General features: G+C 35.8%; 1 long non-coding RNA gene across 1 annotated transcript in view; it reads left to right on the forward strand.

The window, feature by feature from the left end:
• The window catches only part of LOC146763431 (uncharacterized), a 47,751-nt gene extending 31,483 nt beyond the window's left edge, over positions 1–16,268 (forward strand). The window contains exon 3 of the long non-coding RNA XR_014952150.1: positions 1–16,268. This exon is cut by the window's left edge and continues 12,618 nt beyond it. This is a non-coding gene — a long non-coding RNA (uncharacterized LOC146763431).
• The last annotated feature ends 3,180 nt before the right edge of the window (positions 16,269–19,448 follow it).

Below are 19,448 nucleotides of genomic sequence, written 5' to 3' on the forward strand. Positions count from 1 at the left end.
GGGTTATCTGGAATTGCCTCAAATATCACTTCATGGTGTTACATGGTGTGATCATTCAGGGGGTGTCTCTTATCAGTATGTTTTACATAGAAACCTTCCATTTGGATAGTTACATGTTGAGGCAAGACAAACCCTTAACATAGACCTTCACAGAGTCTGGATGGAAAGGGTTAACCAAGAGGACAAAACATTCATATTGTCCACCAATTTTATCCTGAAATGGCTGCACTGCAAGCAGAGAAAAGCTTATCTTTTTCTCTCTGGCCTAGTAGTAGGTATTTGAGAATTCAATGCCGAATTTGAAATAAGTTCTTGTCATGCTGAAAGCATGAATTAGCAAATCAAATATAGTTCATCAATGATATTTAAGCCAGTATTGTGCCAATTAAAACAAACTTATTTTTCTTTTATTATTTTCATACTGATGCTCTGCAGTTATGCATTTGGAAGGATAAATTTATCTTGAGATGCCAATTTTTTGGCATCACTCTGTTAATGAACAGAGCTGTATTGGAGGTATTCTTAAGCTGTACTGAAGCTTCTTCTTCTTTTTTGAATTTGTCAGAACTAAATAACTATGAAATAACAAATTCTCTAGTTAGACTGTGTTAAAGAACTGCTTGTTTCTATAATGATGAACTAAATCTACTTTGTAAACTCATTTTCATATTAAAAAATAGTCTCTATACTCTTTCCAGGTCACAAATTATTTGTGACTGAGAGAAAAAACACTGAGGTACACTTAGAGGGGAAAACAAAAAAGCAGTAGAAAGTCTGGGGGCACAGTGGCCAAGGAAGTGCATTTAAGTGCTTGCAAGATTGGTTTCAGTTTCTACTGTATGCTATGGCCAAAATAAAGGAAGTTGGGAATACCAGAAGTGACTGTACCTATATAAGCATATAGAACTTGGAGTGTCCCTACTGATCTGAGTGCCTCAAGATTTAAGACATTGCCAGATCAACACGTTCAGAGAGGAGAAAATTTCAGACAAATTAACAACAGAAGGGACTCATGAGTGAAGCTCTGAAATCTGATCCTGTTGGTTTGTCAAGTCACAACAGCAATGAAACTCTTATGTCAACCCTAAATATTTAGCCACACTTAAAACCTCTTCATAGTCTCAGAAGAAAGCTGAAGAATTTCTTGAATAAAGACATGTAAGAGAAATGCAAAGTTCTTGTAAGAAGCTAATTTACAAGTCTAGTAGCATATTCCATAGAGTGATATCTCTTCAGTTTTGAAGACAGTAGCTTGACATCTTCTGCTTCATGAATTTGCCCAATTGTTGTGATGGTGGTCTTGAGACACCATCTTCTATGACTCCTAGTTACCTGGGAAATTTATTCAGTCTACTTCCTCTGTCATTACCCTGTAGTTTTAAGATTGATTTATTCCATTTCCTCACTTAAATTATTATTAAGACAATTTAGCTGATATTAAATGCTTTTATCAAAGTCTTTTCACCACAAATTTTTTGTGCAGGACAGAGTGAAGAGGGCGGTCAAACTAAAAAAGGAAAAACAGGCAAACATAAAAAGCATTCTTTAACTGGGCAAGTCATTGACATCTCTAATAGCTTATTCCACCTATTGGCATCCATAGTAAATTAAAGCTTCCGGAAGCCTGGTCAAAATTGCTAATTAATGTAATTATAGACTACTTTTAATTTAAATTAGCCATTAAGGAATTTTTGTTTTGTTTCAGTTCATTGATAAATTGGGAAGCTTCAATGGTTTTCAAAGGTGTTATGCTGGCTCTGTGAAGGTCAGTAGCATAGGAACATTTATGGCACCTTTCCCCTGTACATGATTCATCTAGGCTGGCAAAATTGTTCTGTGGCCTGCCACTATGAGTGACACTTGGCAACCAAGACAAATTCTGGTATACCACAGATTCCAGGGCTTAATAAAGGAAGGCGACAGTATGAACAAATATCTCATATTTTCCATCAATTGTCTTCTGCCAGTTATTCAGAATTGCTAAACTATGAGCAGCAGGTGGGAAAGCATAACAAAATCCTTTGAAATGGTTTTTAATATGGTTTATGAAATAGCTATTAAAACAAATCATAATGCAGATTTTTCAAAATGGAGAGAAGAAGTTAAAATCACTACGATTAATTAGATGAGGCTATAAACCTCAGAAAAACAAACCAGTCACTTCCTGAGAGGAGGAACACACTATTTGTTTGCATTAAACTTGACAATAATGTCAAGAGTTTCTGATCTTCTGAAACTCCATCATATTCCCTTAGGGTAGCTTTCACAATCACCACTTGCATCAGTACTGGCTTTGTGAGGCTTCTCAGTGAGTCAAAGTGGCAGAAAGCTGACTGCAGATAAATTAATCTCTCTTTTTTACCTGAGTCAGAGAGCTGATCTGACAAGTGCAGGATCTCAGGAAGGGAGGAGGAACACTATTTGTAGCCACAGCCCAGTTTTATAGCTCCTTAATACAGTGATGGAACCACACCTTTGCAGTATATTTTCTTTCCTCTCTCCCATCTTCTTCCATGGGTGGCCACCCATAGGACCTTGTCAGTTTTAACTTTTAATCCTCTTATAAGAATAAGATATTTGTATATCCTATTTCTCACCATCTGTAAACATAGACTCTAGATCAGGTGTCTATAAATTCTGTCTCTTTTAAAAGCAATTGTGTCAGCATTAAGACAAAATCTATAATCAATTTCCATGACCAATTAAAGTTAATCTAGGTGGTTCTATCAGACTACAGGGAAAAAAAGCAACACTGTTTTGCACAAATGAATTTCAAAGTGATGCTTACTGTAATTGCAAAGAAAATGCATGGAAGAGTTTTGAAAATATATGCCAAAGTTCTTCACTCTGCTCCACCTTACCGTTTTCTCAACTGAGGACTGCACTTTTCTGACTTAGCAATCAGCTCCCATGGTACCATCTCTCTCCATTCCTTAGTATGGCTAATTATTTAAGTGGTGTATCCTTAAGGAGGGGTTGGAAAGATGCCTGTGACTAACAGGATGAGATCACACAATGAAGAACATATCTTCATCTTTTTCATCAAAGTAAATGGTACAAAGAGGGGGTCGGACCTTCTTTCTTACTAAAAGGAAGACTAGAGAAGGATGACATTGCTGGTATCCAGATGTTCTAGAGGATGTGTGCTGTGGTGGGGAGTAGAGAAGTTTATAATTGATTTTTCAGTTAAGTGGGTTCCAAGGTTTATTACATACAAGGTGTAAGGTCCACATAGCACTGACAGTAGACTTTGGTGATATCCACAGACATAGTTAGGATGCAGCTTTAGGAAATATAGAGCAGATATCTTCATTTCTCCTTTCAACAGTCCACTATTCTTATTTGCTTATATGGTCTCTGGAGTTAAACAATGAGGGGCTTTATCATGAAAACAGCAAAAAACAAATTGAAATTCGTCTTCTTACACGCTGGAATTAAAGTGTATAGTGCTGTGTGGAGTCAAATTGGTTAAGCAAAAAAAGAAATAAAAACAGGAAAGAAAGTGAAAAGAGAAGAGGAGCGGGACTTTTTCACAGTGATTGGCTTAGCTGTCTTGTGCAACTTTGCTCTTAAGAATTATTATAGAAAGTATTTCCTTCCTTGGCAAGGTTATTTTAAGAAATCATTCTACATTGCCAGGGAAAACTCCACACAGCTATATACTGACCTGGATGACATGGGGTGATTTTAATTGGGTTTTGTACTTTCTTTGATAGGTGTTTTAAAGTCAAGAGCAATTTAGTGATTTTGACCCATAAACATCCATACCAATACAAGTTTTACTGTGTCAAACTTTGTCAAAAAGTTGTCATGGTTTAACCACAATCAACAATGAAATATCATGCAGCCTCTCACTCTCTCCTTCTGTCCTCCCCAGTCAAAAAGAGAACTGATGGGGGAAGAAAGTAAATTTATGGCTTGAGATAACAAAAGTTTTAAAATCAAATTTAAAAATATATGCTAATAATGCTAATAATAGTAATAATAATAATAATAGTAATAATAATAATTGCAATGAAAAAGAGAGAGAATGGAATAAAACCTGAGAGCAAGGAGTGATGTACAATATGATTGCTCCTGCAGTTTATGTACTGAGCATGGTGCTCTGTGGTGTGGAACACCCCTTTGGCCATGCTCCCTTCCAGCTTCCTGTGCAACTCCCCACCAGCAGGGCATGGGACACTGAATCACCTTGACTTATTATCAGCACTACTCAGCAACTGCCTAAACATCAATGTGGTATCAACATTATCCTAATACTGAATCCAAAACACAGCTCTGTACCAGCTATTGAGAAGAAAACAAGCTCTATCCCAGCTGAATTCAGGACAGTTATTCTATGCTAGACTGTCCTGGTGTCAGAGAGAGCAGGGAAGGGCTTTACCAGGGAAGAAACTGATTGCATAAGTATGCCACTAAGTACATCTAAGGAACTAAATGCTGTTAAATTGTCCTGAATGAACCTCGCTCCCTCAAGAAATATTACAATGTCCATTGGTGTGCTAAAATTATGTTAAAAGTCTCCTTTACTTTAGTCATGTTCCTTTGCTTATTCCTTCTATTTGCAACATTCCTTTGCTGTACCAATATTCCACTTTGTCAGCAGGGAATATTTTAAAGATCTTTGCAAATGCCACTTCTTTATACACTCATTTAAGCTCACTGGACTGACCAACCACTTCTGTAAAACCCAAGTCACAGAGAACAATACAGGAAAGCTTCCTGATGTTACTTGGCCTGCAAAACAAAACAAAACAAAAAAAAAGAATGCTTTTGCACTTTTTTGCCTTTTAGATTTGTCTTTCCTATAAAACACGTATCTTTTCTTACACATATAAATACACAAAAACTCCACCATCCTATGATGGGCTTGAAATTATTTTTCCTGAATAATCACCTGTTTTTAAGGACTCTTCTTACTGATCCTTTCTCCCATGAGGACAACTGCTGACCTTAATCTGTCCTGTGCATATTCTGCTCTTTGTTAACCATTTGGGAAAAAACCCACCTATTGGACTTGCTTGCAGTGTTCATGAAAGGAGTTTGTTCTCTTAACTCTGATCTAAAAGAATCCTTCCTTTTAATGTTTGATAACCTGGAAATGCAGCGTACCGAGAAGGGATAGATGTAACTATTTTACTTACTCTAGTCTAAGTAGTTAGCTCTTAAATTCAGTTATTCAGATTGAAAGGTGTACAAATCCTGTGAAAAGCAATGGTTTACATTTACATTTTTTATTGGTGAAAACCAAACATGCAAGCTTCAGAAGATCAACCTCCTACTGTCACATTGGAAACTGTGGGTTTTTATAAAAACTATCAACTAAGTGTAAGATTTGAAAATATTTTAGTACAAATTTAAAGAATAATTGCTCATCTGTAATGTTGTTTCCAATTATATCTACTTAATAAATTACTAAGTAGTAAATCTTCTAGTCTTTAGTCATAACAATAATGCCAACCTATTAAAACATCAATTTTCCATAAAAAAAGCTCCACTCTACAGATGTAGCTCCAGCAATTAAATCTGTTAATGCTTCAACTTCTAATATAAAAAATTGCCTTGCAAATATCAGTGTACAAACATTAAAACTAAAGTGGTAGAGATCGGTGTCTGTGGTAATAAATGCATAATGAATTCCAAACTTATACATAAATTATCAGGAAGGAAATGAAAGCACAGACGGTATATATGTTGCAACAGCAAATAACAGGTCAGTTCCACATCAGGGGAAGACCTGGAAATAAGGTAATTCTAATATGAATTCCTTGGTTTTCAAAGAAAGGAAAAGCAGGCCAGACCGCAAACATCCTAACAGGTATTTCTGTGTCAATCAGACTCAGACTAAGGTACACAGGAATAGCAAAGTCTGGAACCCAATATTCTTCTCTATAGCTACAGATAAAGGTATGGAAGTGCTTGATGGAAACATGACTTTTTGAACTTTCTCCTCTGGAAGAATCTGGAAAATTAATTCCTTTTTTTTAATCAGGGTGCTTGATTTAGCAGAGACCTGGTTATGTTGTATGTTTAAATGAATTATAAAATTAATGACTTTGCATTCATTTCCTATTTACAGGAATAATTATGGAGTCCAAACACTTTCATGTCCCCAAAATATTAAATAAATTGGAATAAAGGACTACATATATTAGCACAATTAAGGTCTCTAATTTGTTATTGATTAGATTTTGTTATTTTGAAATATCTTGATACTTTTTCTTTGGTTACAGATTTTTTTAATCAAGACTAAATCTAAAAGAAGAGTACTTATACCATTATAAACTAAATCACATTGCATAAGCTTACAGACAGCACTTAGCATAATTACAAGATAACTCACATAACTTGTTAAGATATTCAGTAATAGTTGCAGGGTTTTTTATTTCCTCTCTGCTACAAGACCATGAAATGAAACAGACTGAAACCAAAATATGACACATCATCACTTAAAAAGACCTTCCATTTTATTAAATGCCTTGCATGTATATGTCTGCTAAAAGTGAGAGACATGGGAGTAATTAAGAAAAAAGGGAACTTTGGAAATCTGAAAACAGAACTTAAACTCCAAGGAAATGGATAATGTTGGAGTGCTTCAGTTACTGAAAAAAGAGAATTCTATTTGTAGTTCTCTTGCTTGGTATGAGGAGACTGAGAGAGGCAGCTTCCTATCCTGTATCCTGAATCACTTCCACAGTTTGCATCAGTGGCTCAGACAAATGGCAAGATGTAGACATGCTAAAGAGCTGTGCTTTATAGGTATGTGATAGTCGTGTGAACACACATATTTTAGTCAAAACAAACCATTTTAAAGATACATATGGAGGCTACATATGCCACATAAGGAGTCCCACAAGTAACATGTACTGCATTTCTTTAATAATATTTAGGTTGGAATTAAAAGTGATAAAACAGTAGTAGACAAATCTCTGGTATGGCAGAAGAGCTGGGACTATAATCAGACTTTAGAGAAATTAGAAAAAAAAGGTAAGAAGATACTCTGAAATCTTCAGCCCACTGAAGCCTGTGATTGAGGAAATTACACTGAAGTTAATGTAAGGAAAAAGTCAATCAAAATGCACGTCTGCATGGGACATTGCAGGCAGACAGATTTCATGCAACCCCTGAGCCAGCAGGACCTGGGCAGTGTGACATCAATCCAAAAATCACGTGTCTGTTTTACTGCAGCCACATAAGCAGGTATTTCTGGTTCTTCTCAGGGTATATTATTTCAGGACAAGCAATATGTTGATGCTGTGATGGCCTTTGTCACACTGTTTTTCAACTACCCACAATTTACCAAACAGACACAGATAAAGGCTAGTCAGATTATTTTTTCCCAGAGTAAAAATCATACCAGACAAAGCAAAACCGCAGGAGAATGTTTATCTGGGACTCAGTTTTGGTGCATCAGAGTGGTAGTCTCACATAAAAAAGTATGCAAGACTTTAAGGTGAAGAGTGCTTTTAGTCTAACTGGTGTGATCAGGTATTTGAAATGCAGTTATCTCTTCTGTAGACAAAACATCTGATTCTGAATAGTAAGAACTACAACTATGAATAGCAATTAAGTACATGACTCTTTTCACTGAACATAAATTTTAAAAAAACAAACAAAAAACACAAACAAACAAAAAAAAACCAAAACAAAACAAACCCCAAAAAAACCCAAAAAATCCTTGCTTTTACCAGTGCTCAAAATAATGGGGTTCAGTCTTGAGTCCAGAGCAGAAAGCTCTGTTTGGCTAAGGGCAGAGTAGGACAAAGATTTTTATTCTGGTGTTTCTTTAAAAGTGTATTTGTCATTTTTTGTTAGTTTGGGATTTCTTCCTTGTTTTTGTTTGTTTGTATGTTTTGACTGAGCTATAGGGTCTTTTCAAGTATTTATATACATTTCACTTTTTATAGCTGTCCTTCCATGTTTTAATATTTCACACATGGTTCTAGGAGTTTGCAGCATAAAGAAATGAAAATATTTTATTTTAACAAATTCACTGGATTAATTACTGAAAATGAAAAATTTACCTTATCTGCCTTCTCTTTCCCTTGATCTATGTCACATTAGATATTGAAGAGAATGGTTACTAGAAATGCAGCAGATGCTAGAGCTTCTGGGATCTTATTTTGGAAGTGCATATTTTCTAAGCAGTCACACAAGCTTAGAAAGAGAGGAAATTGGACTGAAAAATACAATATGTGTGCAGAAAGCTGGACAGAATATGATAGGCAGAGGAAAATAAAGGAGAGAATACACATCTAAACGTCCTGCCATCCATCTTAAAGTAAATACTTAATAGACCTATATCAAATCATTACATAAACCTAGACTGTATGCAAATCTGCTTCAGTGCAATTAATATGAATCATCTAGCTGAGTAATAAAAGAAAGTTATTAATCATTTACTCCCTGCTTTCAGCCTTTAGTGTCTGCAAATGTTGCTATCTTCAGCTGGAATCCTCAACTAAACACAGCTGTTGAGAAGCCAAACATTGCTCAGGAGGTTACTTTCAGCAAGTGATCTGTCATTGCCTGATATATATTCCTTTATAAGAAAATCTGCTACCAGATGTGTCTGTATTTATGTCAAGCTCTCCCTCCTGATGACTGTACAGATGTTTGCTATGAAGTGGGCAGCTCCTGGGCTCCTTCCTCTCTTTCACACACAGCTTGTGGTAAAAGAGGCCTGTGCTGAATGTAACCCATTACATCACTTATTCCTTTAAAAATTCTGAGATATCAATCTGAATTCTTTTTACATGCAACAATATACACTACATAGGCCTTGAAAGAACCCTGTGAACTTGTTGTACCTGTATCTCACAGCATGGGAAAAGGGAAGACCAGTAGAATACTGTTTGAAACAAAAGTCATTCACTCTTTCAAAAGACAGTTTATTAATTCATCTTGTTTTCCTGCTCTTAACTACATAATTATGTACCTCAGCTACAAAAAAACACTTTTTACTTCCCAAAGATTGAGGAGTCAGAGAACACAAAAAGGTGCAGTGTTGCCTGACACTCCCGTATGCATCTCCTAAAGTAATCCAAGGCAAGATAATGCTCTACAAAATGCTCCCCAGATAAAGCCACGTGAACCACAGAAGGAGACTTAAGTTTGACTTTCCTTGTGATTTTCAAAGTCTCCCTCATGGACAAGCTGGGGAAGAATAGCTATCCCTACCTGAAGCAAAGAACTGTAAAAACAGGATTAATATTTTATTCATGTTATTAATGGACTTTTGGATGAAAAAACTCATAGCTTTTAATGTTCCCTCCATCTGATACCTGAGACATCTAGTTCACTGCTAACAAACATTGTGCACACAGGTTTTTCAGCGGCAACTTCAAGCTTTCCAGATGAATTGTCAACTGAAACTATGTAATCTCACCACAGTGAAAAACTAGTCTGGTTTTACCTGTTTTGGCAAAGCAATCTTAACCAGTCATAGACTTACTTCTGAGGGAGGATAACAGTGTTAAAGGAAAGAAGATGTAAGCATAAGTGGCTACTGCTTTCATTTCTACATCACAGTCATGTTACACTGCTTTCTGCTTCTTTCTCAGATCACATCATCTGGCCTTGTCTGAACTTCTACAGGGCAGTTTTTCAGCCTATGCATAATGGCAAAAACTAACACTAAGGAGGAGTCTAATGATTGTGTTATTTTGCTGTCAATTGTTTCATGCTCAGTCTGGCAAAGTCAACAGTAGTTAAAGACCCTCTCCTGGGAACTAGGAAATAAGTGCTTTAGTTCCCCAGAAAGAAAAAAATTCTCTCTCCTGTATCCTTAAACCATAAGTTATTGTGTGAGTGAGGTCACATTTCCTTCCCCTGAGCTTTGAATAAAAGCAAAGGGTTTCAAGATATTTGGACTCTGTCCATAGAGGAATTCATAATTATATCCTAAGAACAGGGTCCTCAAAATGAGTAAGCATGGCGAGCCTCGTCTGTGGATCCTAAATGTGAAATATATAAAAAACTGGTTAGATCTGATAAAAATTAATTAATTCTGGAAAAATGTGGAGGGTGGCTAGTTATTTAGGGGGTACAGTGATGACAGATAGGATATTTATGGATTTTCTCTACCTAAAGGTATTGAGAGACAATTTCATTACAGCATCAATAAACTTAAATACCTCAATTATATGAACTTGTCCCTTGGTCCCTTCATGGAAATTCTTTTAAATTCTTTTCAATATAACTCAGAAGCAGATTTTTATAAATGTTGGCATATGGCTGTTAAGGGTTGTTTTTTTCAATTTAGCTGTGCAAGCACTATTTGATGAACAATGTATTAGCCAGGTTTTGTCCATATTTGTCAAATAAATTATTCAACAAATAATTTTCATTATATTTGATCAGCTATAACAGCCTTTCTGACTCTTCTGCAAGCTAGATACCTTTTAAACAAATAAGTATGCTTGCCTCCAGAGACTCCAGGAGTCAAACAGCTGGTTTCTATCACCATGGTAAAAGCCTTGAGGGTGATTCTGGATGAATACCATTATTCTTTTCTGATATAGGGTGGTGTGTAAAAAGAACCAGAGAAAATTTTTGTAATTTAGGTACACAAGAATGTTAGGAAGAGTTCTAGGTTGGCCTTTGTTGGAAAAGAGAGAAGATCCTGAATCCTGGTTTAATATGAAGCAGGTAGGTGACACTAAGATGTCTCATTTCTTAAAATTGATTAGTTGTGAGAGGTGGCAGGTGGACCTGAAAAATCAGGCATCAGAAACTGAGTCTGCAGGACAGTCAGTTCATCAAGGCAGGTGATACGACCTGCAGAAATAAGGAAATAAACTCTTTAAGGTACCCATAATTATTTTTTTTTAACAAGAAACATAAGACTTTGATAAAGACCCATGAAACCTTTTTTAATGATGCATCTTCAATCATAACAATCTGATTCACTATGCTGTTACTGGATAAATGGAATAAACTGGATAAATGGATAAATGGAAAAAATATGTAACTGTGATTCCTAAACATTGATATTCAGATATTTAATGGCATTTCCAGACTGCTATTGTTGCATATAAATATTCACTTGCATAAAGAAGCACATTTTCTATCACAGCAATCTCAGGGAAGCAGCTGGCTTCAAATGGGAATATCATCATTATCTTCAAGTCCTGAAGGAGACATTGTTGTAATAATAATGGCTTACAATTGTTTTACCTAACTTGCAATTAAATAATCTTTTCTTAATAGAAAATTTGGATTAACAGAGGAAAATCAGTTGAAGGATTCACACTCAATTCTTCATGGTTATCATCAGCCTCAGGGTTGTACCTTACACTAAAGGTAAATTTATAATTTTTAATGAAAGATTCAAGTGTGTTACAGGTGTATATGTTATGTGGCATGGATGATTATGAACACCACATATTAAAATGTATTATATACACTTGTTTATTACAAATGATAAAGTTATTTGTCAAATTCTGTAGTCATATCTTTAAAATAATAATTTATTAACTGCATGCTAAATTCATATTAGATATTTATCTCTTATTTAGAAATTTCTTTTTAAAACAAAATTTATGCCCAGTCACTGGCTGGGCAAATGTCATGTGAAAATACACAACCTCACTGTATTTTACTGATTCATTCTTAGAAAAATGGATTTGTTTGTGATTAATAAATTATAGCTATCATTTAAATTATATGTGTTCCATTTTGCTGCAAAATTTGTACTGATAGGTAGAACACTGCTAGGCAGAAGATCTGGCTGTGATTATTCTCTACTTAAGTGCTTCTTTATGCACTGCTAGACTAATTACAAAAGCTTCCACTGTGAAGGGAAGGAACAAACACTTACATGTTAGCTGAAACAGTGTGAGTTGCAATCTCACTGAATCCTTTTGGATAAAGCAAAGACAGTTAGATTAATGAGAAATGCATATACCTTCCTACAGTGAATAATGAAAAGGACAGAGCATTCTGAAGGAATCAGTTTCTAGATAGGTCTTTTCCCAAAACAATATGGTGAGATAATAGGTTTGGGGTATATGTGCCTGCATTCATATATAGATAGATGTGGAGCACCGTGTAATTGTAGCTGTCAATTCTTCAATTCAAGAGTAAGAGTATGCTATTCATGACAAAAAGCTGGGAGATACTTAAAAACAAGTGAATTTTAGAAAAACAGATGAACTTTAGAATAAGAAAAGCAGTAATCCTTCTCTCCAACTTGTTCAAGTCATTCTGAATGGCTGCACAGCAATAAAGCCAGCTCTCAGAAATCTCTGACTCAGGAGACCAGGGTAAAGGAATGTTGAAATAAGGATTTTGCCCTGTTCTATGAGGATTGGATTAGAGAATATCTGAGCAAACTTGACATCCAGCAGTCCATGGGCCCTAATACATCCAGGAATGCTAAGAGAGTTGGTGGACACCATAGCAAGGTCACTCCCAGTGGTATTTGAATGGTTGTGGCGATTAGCAGAGGTGACTGGAAGAAAGCAAATCTCACATCACCACACAGACTCAGGAAGTGTGGACTGGGCGAGTGGACAGTGAGATGGATTGAGAACTGGTTGACCAGCAGATCCCAGAGGGCTGTAATCAGTGGCACAGGGTCTGGTAGGAGGCCTGTCACTGGTGGTGTCCCCCCAACACTCAGTACTGGGCACACTATTAAGTTATTCCTCAATAGCTTGGATGAATGCTTAGAGTGCCTCCTCAGCAAGTTTGCCTCAAACACAAAGATGGGAGGTTTGCCTGGCTTCTGAGAGACCCACAGACTGGTCTGCACATAGAACTTAGAGAAGTATACAGTAAATTCCTGGCTACATTTTAAATACATTTTAATACTATCTGTTTCATAATCTTCTTCCTGCTCCTCTGCAGAGAACATTAACTTCAAATGGACTAGGGGTCCTTTAAACAATTAAAAATCGAAGGCCCTTTGTCGTATCATTCATTCATGACCAATTAATCTGATTAAACCTGCCACTGAAGTTGGTATTAATTTGAATTTCAACTGGAATATTAATTTTGGCTGTCAGTAGAACTCTCCTAGTGGCTCCAACTTGATTATTGTGTAGTAGATTCCTTTTTTTTTTCACTTCTTATAGGACATCAAAATTGCATACATGTACAAAATTTAATACTAAATAGAGTAGAAATACCTAAAAATTGTTATTGATTAAAAAAAATAACTGAAAAGGCACATCAGTAAAACATGACCTCTGTTAAGAAAAGCAATTGTCCCCTAGAGGATTTTGTGTGTACTGAATTCAGAACTTTATCCTGTAGTAGAATTCAGTGTTTACCTATGGTACATAAAGCTTCAAATCTAATAGGTGTATATATTCTATGTTACGAAGAGGAAGAAAGGAAAGCACCTTGAAGAGATTCTAGAGAGAGAAAAGTCAATATTTTTTCAGTATAATCTGCAAGTGACACATAATTTAACCCACATTTTAAAGCAATAAAAATAATTGTGTCATGCTCACTGTGATTTTTAGATAAAATAATCCTGAAGCATTTCACAAAGATATAGATTAGATGTTCATTACGTAAATGTACTTCCTCATTAATCTGTTCTTTGTTCACTCAAAGTGGCACACCGTTTCAATGTCATACAACTCCTGATTTTGAATAAATAATTCAACAATGAGATACGCTTGTCCACACGCATGAAAAAGGGCAACAAATTGGAAAGAAATGTCAGTAAATTGACAATTAGCTTACTCTGATTACATAAATAAGGAAAGGGAAACCAACATTTCCAAAGGGTGTTAATATTTAACTTGTTACAATCACACATAAAACCTCAATAATGCAGAAAAAATGGTCCCTATAATGACAGAAAATAAAACACTATCTTTATTACATCATAATATCAGCATTATTATTGGTTTTAATAATAAGAAAAGGAGGCAATTAGCTTGTGTATATATGAAGCACGTACACTGAAACATTGCAATGAGAAAAAGTAATATTATTCTTTGTTACATCAGATTAATTTTGTTTAAAATTTTGTCTCAGGGGTTGATATCAGGAAATTCTGAGAAAAAGAAAATAACCAATGTAATAGACACTTGTAGAAAGCCCTATCCAAAGGGCACATTTTTATACAACTGTTGCTCCAGTAGTGGTTACATTAGTCAATGGGGGAATAAATGTATTCTATTTATTTTGTTTGAAGGTGTTTTAGATAGTAAAACATTTTCCTTCATCTCCCTAGTTATGATATTTAAAATTTAGAAGCATCTTTGCATTGTACAAAATGTTTTTCTTCATCTGAAACCATGTGTAACCTTTGAGAAAATGCATAAGCATTTTTTTAGTTTCACAGGTTTTATTGGCTCTTCCACAGAAACTGTCACTTTGCTTCTTGTCTTCCTATCTATTACAGAAGAAATATTTCCTGGAAACCAGATAATTATTTTTCAATAGAGATTTTTGAAAACGAAAAGGAGAAGACCATGGTGTTTCAGATTGCTTTATTCAACAATTGCTTGTTTGATTAGATTTAATGGATAAATTTGGGATTATTTTTCCAGGGCTACAGAGTAAATGAAAAACTGAAATAGACTTTTCAACTGTATATTATGTTCCCACAATACATAAAACTATACTAGCTGTTGATAAATTAAACAGTAGCATATTAAAAAATAAAAAGCCAAGAAAAATAAAAAGTTGAAAATATGTAGTAGAAGTAATAATAGGACAAGACAATTTTTGATTATTTTGATTATGAAACCCTGAAGGAACCCCTTAGTTAATATTTAGATATTTACAATAAGAATATATATTTGCACACATGTTTTGTATTATTTTAAATTATCTTATTACTGTCATTTTAAATACAACTGAATGAGGAAAGAGATTTAGTTGAGTAGCACTAAACATTTTATGTTTCACTTAAGCATTTATTAGGCTACTGCTAATTAGACTGGAGGTTTTCAACTATAACAGTACATGTTCCACTTTATTATACAATTAGGGATGCAATATGAATATTTCATGCTTTCATTAGCTTTGTTGTACACAGAAAGGGTTGCTTCTCCTACAGACATTAAAACCAAAAGATTACAAAGGCCCAACAGGGAAAAATCCAGTTTATATTTGTATTAGTGCAGGTTGAAGACAGGTTGAAGAAAATGCTGGGAATTAAGCAAATTTTATTTCATGCCAATGTTTCAGTAGGTTGAATGCATGTAAACATAAAGAAGGGGAGATATTAGAAGGAAGATTAAGAGAAACAAGCAATGCAGATATAAGTTATGGTGGAGGAAAACAGGGAATCTTCAATATAGAGGTTTTTTTGCCAGCCCCAAAATTTTGTTTCTTTGCAAATATCAGGTCACAGGAAGGCAGAATTGAAGGCATTTACTTCAAGAGGGTAGATGGCCTTGGCCTCTGATGGTGTTGTAAGTCAAATTATCTGATAGCTTAGGGAGGAAGTAGCTATCAAGAAAACAAACACCACATGAAATTTACATTTGCCACTGCATACTCAAAAAAAAGTCAAATTTAACAGTCATGGAAGGAAGGAAAAATGTTTGTAGGAAACTGAAAAAATGCAACAGTGATTCTGTTCACCTTTTAAATTTTATGTGCAAAACAAATAATTAAAGGAAATATTTTTGAATATTGATAAATGTCTGGGCTTCAGATCATACCTGTGGTCTAAAACTGCCACAGGTTCTGGAATTAACATACCTAAGATGCAGTGAAACAAACTGTAGGAGTCATTATACCTGTATTTTCATGAAACAGCTGAACTATTAAAAGCCAGCAGGCACTCACCTCCCATATTCTCCATCCTTTGACTCCCTCCTCATCCTCTGCTGCACTGCTTCAGTCTCTGCTTTCAGTCACATTTTCTTTCAGCCAGCTTCTACTCTTACATGGTTACTTTTGCCAGTTCATATCTCCCTGCCTGTTTCTCAGTTATAGCTTGAAGTGTGATCAGGTGAGCTTCATGTTAGCAGCAGAAGCTTGCATAGGGGTAGAAAGGGAAGGAGGGCTTCCTTTTTCTCCTAGTTATGAACTTGCTTTTGGGAACAGCTGCTTTCTGAATTCTTAGCCTTGCAGATACCACTGTTTTGACATTGTCTGAAATTGAAGCTTCATTGTTGCTGATTGCCAGTTGTGGTCACTGATGGTGTTTCAATGTTCTTTTGACTGATTCTTCAAAACAGCTTTCACAGCTTGCCTAGAGAATGCACAAAATGCTTGCTGACAGTGACCACCCTAAAGCCAGACTGGAAGGATGTGGAGAGCTGTTAGTATGCCATGAGTTAGCCAAGAGATGGCCAGCAGGGAGCCTGCAGGATTACTGGCAGAAAGGCTGGGGGTGTAAGGAACAACACTACCATGTGTACTTGGTTTGGAGGCTGAGCTTTCCAATCAGTACATCCAAACAATCTGAGTTGGAGAGAAATCTGCATTTCCTTTCACACTCACATGTGAACAGGACAGAAATCCAAAATGCCATTACAATTGTCTAGAATAAGTAGAAAAAAATTCCCATCCCTCAAAGTCTTTCTAGTTTTAATTTAGGGTAAAAAATTCCATAAGTGCTGTGATACATATTTCCCTACTCATTTTGGACTCTGTAACTGTGCTTTTTCCATAGGTTGTTTTCCCCAATGACCTCGTCACTTTTTCCTAGTGAAGTTTTTGTATCTTTACTAAATATCCAGTCATGAACTCTGTGATAAAAATATCCACTAATTTTATTCTTCCCTCCTAATAGACAAGCTGGTCTCACCTTCAGCTGAGTTCAAAAGACAGATGTCTTCCAGGGGAATGGGGAGGAGTGGTATGGCAGAGGAAGAAACAGGGAGGATACTCTTTCTTTTGGGGACAGGCGAAAAAATTCCTGTCTCTGAGCATTTCTCAAGATTTCTCAAGACTGCTGTTTATAAAAGAACCGGAATAAATGAGACAGAAAATGAAAAAGGAGAAAGAGGCTGGTAACAAAATTATCTTTTTAATTTATGTATCTAATGGGCTTGTTTCTGTAATTTAGCTCTTCTTTAGAAAGTAATTAAAATATCCTCTTTGCTATACACATAAAATAATTCCTCAAAACTTTCTTCCCTTTCATTCCTTAAGGAAACATTCTTGGGTGTTGAAGAAAGGAGAATTCCCAAAGCAGCTTTCAGCTACAATCATTGTAAGCATTGCTTACAAGCAATGCTGCCTGTAAGGTGGAGGCTGACATACGTGTGACAGAGATTGTCATCCAGTGATTTCAACAATGATGGTGGCAAGATTTAAAGAGGGGAAAGTCCAGGTTCTCTGTACTTTCCCCGTCTTTTGTGTATGAATTATGCTGATCAGGTTTCCATAGAATACTTAGGTAATCTCTTATTTTGTATTTGTTTTAGATATGGTTTTAAAATGATCCAAAATTACAGACAAATGAAGTACTTTAATGCTTTCTCAAATGGAGACACAAGACAAAGTCTGTAAAGGTCAGGCAAGCCAGAAAATTAAGGACCCAGCCATTCCAAAAGGTTTTTTCCTGAGTTTTAAAGAACAAAGTCCTGGAATTTCAACTCAAATACCAACCCATATTTTGAATGATGTATTATTTCATCTAGTTTATTTATTGAAGGTTATTATGCTTTGTGTTAAACAACAAGAATTGTTTTGGTTGTTTATTTGCAATAAACATTATTGAATATTCTGTGAGCATTAAGAAGGAAAGAAAATATTAATCTCTTAATCATTCTTCAAGTCTTTATTCTCTTTTTATGCATCTCTAAATATTGAGATGCTACTGAAATACACTGTGACTTGCTATCTATATACATAAATTCTAATAAAGTACACATTTAATTAGAACAATGGAAAGAGGGGGTTGATGCAGATTCTTCAAAGACTGTTACCAGGGGTAATTGATCTCTCATGCTCACTTTCCATTAGAACATTCAAGTAAATGATTTTTCATATATGGGCCTGTATAAAATCTCTTCTTAACATTCTAGTAGAAATAGTCTGAAGCAGATGTAATCTGTCTTTTATCAGTCAGATAAGATGTCCCCAATCTGTCATATTAAATCATCTCATTTATATATTGTCATCAGAGAAGGTGCTTTTCACATGTTTGGAGCTGTTGTAAGCTGCTCACCAATACTACCACCTTTTGACAGAAGGGTGGGATAAAATGCAACACCCAGACATATATGTTTAAAATCTTACCCAAAGACAAAATGTAAAATAGGAGATAGTGCTTTCATGGAGAGATTGTAATAACCACGAGCCCTGGTTGCATTATGGGTATCTGCTGTTGAGCCAGTCTGTTCAGAAATTCATCCCTGTTTCTGTGGCAGTGCCCCCTCTTTACAGGTGAGCTGTTGTGATTTCAGAAATCACAGGAGAGCCACCAGCCAGGCAGGAGCTGCCTTCTGTCTCTTTGGTGTCCCCACGTCATGTTGGGTGGCAGTGCCCAGGCAGTGGCTGTGGGCTCTGGGGTGGAGGTCAGAGATTCCAGCCAGATCCAACACCCTCACCACAGGGTACAGTGGAGCCCCTCAACCCAAGGTGGCAGTGCCTCTGTAAAAGAAAAAAGTGCAGGATGGCTATGAGCAGTTTAAAGCAAAATAATTTTGAACCAGCAACTGAAAGAAAAATGGGAAAGATAGTGAATGATAAAAACTTTGGATTATTTCAATACATTATTTTAATTCTCATAGTATGATTTTTTCTGTGTAAATGATTTTCTTATTTTCTTTTTATTAGTGTTGCTCATGTATATTGGTTTCCAGATAGAATAAATGGTTTCACAATTAACAGAAATACACTTGAAGTTAATGCAGCAGCATTTCAAAAGCTGTCCTATAGGTAATACAGTCTATTATGTTCTACCAGCAGCAGAACTGCCAGATTTGTACACTTAAATTTGACAAGCAATGAAAATGTTTGGGCTACTGCTAAAATTGACCCTGGCTTAGGCACACAGCAGAAGTGAGTTGTCCTGTGACTGTATTGATGTTCCTTCTGTCATATAGCAGCATAATCAGCATGGCAGTGGTAGATATATGTCTAATGTACAGAGTGTAGCTGAGATTATTATAATAGCTTTGTTTTCTCTCTGGCAGTGTTGTCTCAGTAATATCTGCTTCAGCTGCCTTGGAAAGAAAGAAGATAAAACTGCTTTAGCATTTTCATAAGTCTGAATCCTTCCCATGTCATGCAGTGGATCCAGTTTTCTGACTGAACAACAACCACTTCTTCACTGGAGCTACACTTATGTGACCAAGTGGTGAAAACATAAAAATGAAGCAACCATGCATCTTAAATATTATTCTCACAGTTGCGTTCCTCCTCTGAAGTGAGTTCTTGCTCATGGTCATCAGGCATCAGCCAGATTTTCATCAGATATGTAAACAACATTTGTGGGAAATATCTCTTGAGTCTGTACCCATTACTAGAGCATTCAGACCAGACTCAAAATGTTTTCCTGGCTGCACTTACACTGC

This window comes from Lonchura striata, chromosome 1A, assembly GCF_050655825.1.
Source record: "Lonchura striata isolate lonStrDom1 chromosome 1A, ASM5065582v1, whole genome shotgun sequence".
Classification (NCBI taxonomy): domain Eukaryota; kingdom Metazoa; phylum Chordata; class Aves; order Passeriformes; family Estrildidae; genus Lonchura; species Lonchura striata.